This window comes from Accipiter gentilis, chromosome 5, assembly GCF_929443795.1.
Source record: "Accipiter gentilis chromosome 5, bAccGen1.1, whole genome shotgun sequence".
In the NCBI taxonomy this organism is placed as follows: domain Eukaryota; kingdom Metazoa; phylum Chordata; class Aves; order Accipitriformes; family Accipitridae; genus Astur; species Astur gentilis.
Window position 1 is genome coordinate 6,181,391 of NC_064884.1, and position 6,971 is coordinate 6,188,361.

Genomic DNA, 6,971 nt, shown 5'->3' on the forward strand with positions numbered 1-6,971 from the left:
TTTTCTTGCGCAGGCTCAGTGATTTCTTGGTATTCACCCAAGCCGCAAGACCAGTCTTAGCTGGCTCTTGGGGCCTGATCCTGCTTCTTATCAAGGACTGTCTTTACCTCATTGGCTGGTTCTTGGGACCAGCTCTTCTTATCAAGGACTGTCTCTACCTCAGCTAATTTCAACAATGTAAGCACTAAACATCATCTTTCACCCCCCTTTATTATGTCTACTGAGATTCTTTTGACTCCCCTTGTCTCAGTCCCCCCTTTTCTAGAAAATAGTAAAATCTTTTACTATATTTAATCCTAGTACTTCTAATACATTGTTTCCCTATCTAGCATCCTCTCAAAGTATTTGTTGGTCTCGAGTTTTCGTCATAACTGATTCTTCTTCTGTTCACTGCAAGAGTCTCCTGTACTCTTACAGCACAAAAGGCCACATCGAACCACTATGCAAAGGACCACAGACAAGAGAATGATGATTATTATAGTGACAAACCACTGCTTTAACCATGTCAAATTTGGCAACCAGGAGGCTAGTTTTTCTAATATGCCTGTCAAGCCCCAAGAAGTGTCATCTTGGGAAACTTCATGTAGTATTTTAGTCCTTTGCCATATCTCCTCAAGATCTGTTTCAATTCGTTGGTTTTGATTGATATAGGTACAGCAAGCTTGGTTTATAACTACACATAAGCCCCCTTCTTTTGCTAAAAGCATGTCCAATCCCATTCTATTTTGGAGCACTACTTTACTTAGGGATTGTATTTCCAGTTACAGCCCTCGAATTGCATCAATTATAGCACTTCCTATGATCTCTAATGTAGCAGATATATTCATGACAGCTTTCTCCAACTCGCTTACCTCTAAAGAGGGGATTAACCATCGGACAAAACTATGGTACCCAGTATCTCGACTAACTAGTGGGTTTTCGGCCCGTTTTACACGGAGCCAAGGTGTTCTCAAAAACCCTCGGGGAGGTGAAGCTCCCTCGAATATACTGGTCTGAGGTGCAAGGTACCCTCGAACACAGTGTCCCTTCCAGTTCTGGGGTAAACTCTTTCTGGCCCTGCCATCCCCACAGAGCCACCAGTATCCGGGCCCTGTGTTGCATCTTGGACCGAGATGCGTCTCCCTTCTGTCTTGTTCTTGCCACTTCTTTCCTGGCCCCCCCTTTGGTTTCTGGATATAATAGAAACTGATACTTAAGTTTAGCCCAAGATGTTCTAATTTTCCTTTATCAAAAGTTCCCAGATTTTCCGCAAGGCTACAATTATCCACGTCTCCCCAAATATTATCAGTAATATTTAAGCAACGGGCAGTAATTAAGATCTCTTTAGGGTTGGGCACCTCCAGATCAAAGTTGGGTCCCCGCTGGATATTTTCCTTTCCATGAGGGCATGATCCATTCCTGTCTGGCCCGTCTAATAAGAGATGTCCAATTTGTGGTCAGGATTCCTAAAAAGGGGAGTTCCATGTTCCCCTGAGGAAGGGGATTACATACCCAACAATCTGATAAATTTAGTACTTTCGAGATACTCTCTGTCATATTTAAATAAGTATTTTGATCCCAAGCCTGCCGCTTGGACAAGGTCCAACTCAGGAACATAACAATCAACGTCTCACAAATTTGAGCTTCAAAGGTCCTTTTTCTTGTGAAGTCCATCACCCTAGTGTGATGGACCCAGGCGTTCTGTTCCTTGATCTTAATCACGGTGAAGGAGGTAAGTAGTACTTGAAATGGTCCTTCCCACTGCAGCTCCAGAGTATTTTCTGTAAGAGACTTTATATACACATAATCTCCTGGTTGTATATTATGCACAGGCCCATCCAAACCTCTCCCTCGAGTCCCTACCACATGCTTCCTGATTTTATTAAGTTGCTTACCTAATGCCACCATGTAAGAAGTCATAATTTCATCCCCTGCTCGTACAGACACCCCTCTCTGTATCCCATAGGGTTGTCCATACAGAATTTCAAAGGGGCTCAGTCCTTCTTTCGCCCTTGGTCTTGTTCACATACGCAGAAGGGCTAAAGGGAGAGACTGAGGCCATGTCAAATTTGCTTCTTGTCCTAATTTCACAATTTGCTGTTTGATTAAGTGGTTCATTTTTTCCACTTGACCACTCGACTGGGGGTGATATGCAGTATGAAGCTGCCAATCTATACCCAAGTGGCAGCTAATCTGTTGTGCTATTTTTGAGACAAAATGTGGTCCTCTGTCAGAGGATATGGTTGCTGGAACCCCAAAACATGGTATTATCTCTTGTACCGGTATTTTAGTTACCTCCCGAGCTTTAGCCGTTCTTGTTGGGAATGCTTCTGGCCAACCTGAAAAGGTATCAGTTAATACCAATAAATATCGATATCCCCTTTTTCTTGGAAGTTCTGTAAAATCAATTTGCCATTGTTGTCCAGGCCCATTGCCTTTTCCAATTTGGCCCATTTCTGGCTTGGGGGTATTCTTAGGATTAGTCTGGAGGCAAAGATCACACTGTTGTGTCACCTGTCTCACCGTGGTGTATAAATTTCTAACCACAATTTCTCTTATCAAATGATTATACAGAGCTTCTGTTCCCCAATGTCTTTTCCTATGTTCCTCCCGTATCAAATGCCATAATAAGCAAGAGGGAACGATTAGCTTTCCCTGGGGGGTATGAGCCCACACCTCTTCATTATATGACCCTTCTAAATCTGTAATGAGCTTTTGATCTTCCTTAGTGTATTCTGGCTTACCTTCTAGGGACATCTGCCTATCAGGAATTAAGGCCCCTTCTGTTTTTACCTTTGTTTTGGCCACTTGTTTTGCCTCTCTGTCCGCCAGCTCATTCCCTTTTTCCAAATCTGAGCTCACTTTCTGGTGTGCCTTAATATGCATAATTGCTACTTTCTTAGGGAGCTGGACAGCTTCCAGTAACTTCAGAATTTCTTCTGCGTGTTTGATATTTTCCCCTTGAGAACTCAATAGTCCTCTCTCCTTCCAAATTGCTCCATGTGCATGTACAACTCCAAAGGCACATTTTGAGTCTGTATAAATGTTCACTTTTCCCTGGTCCAATTCCAGGGTGCAGGTTAGAGCAATTATTTCTGCCTTCTGTGCGGAGGTGTTCATGGGCAAAGCCCGATTCTATTACCTCTTGGCTGGTGGTGATGGCGTATCCCGCATGTCGATTACCATTTAGGATGGAACTGCTTCCGTCTGTGAACCAAATTTCCCCATTTTCCATGGGGCTGTCTTTCAGGTCTGGGCAACTGGTGTACGTTGCTTCGATGGTTTCCAAACAGTCATGATGTACCGGTTCTCCTGTGTTCCTGCTGAGAAAAGAAGTTGGGTTGACAGTGTTAGTGACTACAATCTCCATGTCATCCTGCTCTACCAATATAGCTTGATATCTCAGGAATCTTTGTGGAGAGAGCCAGTGTCCACCTTTGGCTTCCAGTACTGCTGATACTGTGTGAGACACCAGAACAGTCATTTTCTGGCCCCGAGTAAACTTTCGGGCTTCCTGTATATTCAGTATCACGGCCGCAACTGCCCGCAGGCATCCAGGCCAACCTTTTGCAGCCGTGTCTAACTGCTTAGAGAGGTAGGCAACTGCCCGTCGATATGGGCCCAGGTTTTGTGCCAATATTCCCAGGGCAATGCCCTGCTTCTTGTGGGAGTAAAGAAGAAATGGCTTACTCACATCTGGGAGTCCTAAGGCTGGGGCCAACATCAAAGCCTTTTTCAGTAGCTCAAAGGCTCGTTCGGTCTCCTTATTCCACTCAAGGTGTTTCTGCTCAGTGGCTGTCAATGCATACAGTGGTTTCACAAGCAATCCATAATTATAGATCCACAATCGGCACCACCCTGTCATTCCCAGAAAAGTTCGTAACTCTTTCACTGTCTGAGGTCTCCGAGTTTGACATATTGCCTCTTTACGGGCCTGTCCCAAAGTTCTTTGTCCCACACTAATTTCATAGCCCAAATAATTTACTTTGCGTTGCATTACCTGTGCCTTTTTCTTGGATACCCAGTACCCCTGAAGTCCCAGGAAATTCAACAGACTCACCGTCCATGTCATACAATCTTTCTCTGTTTTGGTGGCGATCAGGATATCATCCACATACTGCAACAGCTTCCCCTCCTCAGACAGGGCTTCCCAGGATTCTAAGTCTTTCGCAAGCTGATTGCCAAAAACGGTAGGACTATTCTTAAATCCTTGTGGCAACACCGTTCAAGTGAGCTGGGTCTTTCAACCGCTCTTGGGGTTTTCCCATTCAAATGCAAATAATTTTTGGCTGGCTTCATGGAGAGGGAGGCAAAAGAAAGCATTCTTCAAATCTAAAACAGTAAACCAAGTCAATTCAGGTGTTAATACGGTTAACAGGGTATATGGGTTCGCCACTACCGTATAAAGATCTTCAGTTATCTTATTCACCGCCCATAAGTCTTGGACCACCTGATATGACCCATCGGGTTTCCGAACAGGTAATATAGGGGTATTGAATTCAGACTCGCACTCTTTTAATAATCCCAACTGCAAAAATTTTTCTATCACCAGCCGGATTCCTTCTCTGTCTTCCTTCTTTAGGGGATATTGTTTAATTCTTACCGACTTTTGGCCTTCCTTGATTGTAACTTCAACAGGTGGAGCACTTTTCGCTCTTCCAGGTGTATTGGTAGCCCATACCCCCAGATACACTTGGTTTAAGATGTCCTCGTTAATGCTTCCTTCTAGGGAGAAACTGGTTAAGGTTAGGCTCAATATTTGAATGTATTGCTGATCTTTTACCTCCAGAGTAATTTCTCCCTTTTTGAATACAATTTTTGCTCCCAATTGTTCCAACAAGTCCCTTCCCAAAAGTGCCTTTGGGGAGTTGGGCATATATAAAAACTTATGAATGCCCCACTGTTTTCCTCATTTATATTCTAAAGGTTTACAAAAATATGCCTTTTCACTTTGGCCAGTCGCTCCTTTCACCATGACATAATCATTTCCCAGGGGTATCAAAGCCTGATTCAGAACCAAGTATGTTGCTCCTGTATCTACCAAAAATTCTACCTCTTGTTGTGTTTTCCCTAGCTTAATTATAACCAGTGGATCCGCTAGGGTAGATTCCCCAGGTTCCCGTCAGTCTCCCTTCACAGGGGCTACCGTTCTTCCTGTTTGAACCCTCTGATCCTCCTTGTTCCTTGGGCATTCCCTTTTCCAATGACCGAATTTCTTACGCAAAGCGCATTGATCCTTGCCCAGTCAGGGCAAGTCTCGTCTAGGCCCTCTTCCTCTTTCTTCCCGAATAACAGCCATTAATTTTCTTTGCCCTTGCCTATATCCTTCTTCTCTGTTACTAAATACCCTCCATGCTTCATCCAACGACATTTCTAAATTCCTACTCTCTGTAGGGCATAATTTCTGAAGTTTGCGCCTTATATCCCCTGTAGACTGACGCAAACACAGTGAGACTAATTGTTGTATTCCTACCTCTGACCCAGGATCCAGCGGTGTGCTGCGGCACATTACATCCCTCAGTCGATCGAGGAATTCAGATAGAGACTCGGAGGGACTCTGTTTAACTGCATATAAAGCTGACCAGTTTATAGTTTTGGGGATTGCTCTCTCCATTCCTTTTATAATCCACTCCTGATACCCCTGCAATCTTTCCATATGTGCAGATCTATTAACATCCCACTTTGGGTCTTGGAGAGGGAAATATTCCTTAATGTCCCCTCCTGTAATCTTATGATCTTCAGCAAGGTTCCCTGCTGTTTTTAAAATCAGCTGTTTCTCTGTCTCAGTCATATATTCCAATAATAACTGTATATCCTTCCAATCAGGGTTATGCTGTTTCACAATAAATTGGAAATGCTTAGCTACAGTTATCGGATCTCTCCTATAATCTTTTGCAACCTTTTTCCATTCCCCTAGGTCAGCAGTAGAAAAGGGTACTTTGATTAACATCGTCCCACCATCTGGCCTCACCGCCTCTCGGAGAGGTACTTGTAAAGCTGTTGAGGTAATTTTCTTCCTAGTACGGGAAGATACAGGACTGCTCGGGGAAGTCGGAGTTCTATCCGAGTCTGCATCCTCTTCCTGCGGTCAAGGGGGAGGCTTAAACAAATCAGTTAGATCTTGTTCTGGTACCTGATGAATTTCATTTGTCTTTGTACATCTTTGTCCAATACTACATGCCGAACAACACCGCCTCAGTTTACCTCTAAGCTCCTTGTTGTTCTCTCGCTCAAGTGCAAGCACCATGGGGTCCTGTGGGGGTACCATTCCACAGTCCCTTTGCCACTCCGGATGATTTCGGAGGGTGAAAAACATGTCTGCATACAAAACCTCATCCCATTTTCCTTCTCTTCTTAAAAACAGCATTAGCTGTAATAGAGTATTATAATCTAGTGACCCATTAAGTGGCCACTTAGCATTACTTTCTAACTTATACAACAGCCACCATTGATTGCAGTATTTAATAAGATTCTTTTTACTTTCTGTAGCTCCGGTCCCAACAGTATCTTTCCAGTGGGCAATTACACAACCCAGAGGACTTTTCCTCAATATTCCTCCTTGATTGTTTCCCATTTTATAACTCCTCCTCATGATTCTTAAGTTTAATCTTGGCTTCTCCTTTTAATAAGCTTCCATGCAAATTGTTTCTTACACTTCTTTTACAGTCTTGCCCAGTTTTCCTCCCACACGTCCCAAATTTCTGGAATTAAATTTTCCTTTACACACCGGTCTCACTATTTCGGATTCTTAGTGAGCTCTTTCCCAATCATAAAAGTGTGGAATTTGGAGAAAACACTCAAGGCAGTCTGGTTTTCCGTCTGCTAGATGTACAGTACCAGCTTCTCCCACAAGATTTACAGTTCAACAAAACCCAAGCCGGATGCTAATTATTATATAGTCCAGTTGCAAGCCCACATACAAAGCAAGGAATCACCCCTATTAATACATAAAGACATTCACACATTAACAAACATACATACACCTATAAATT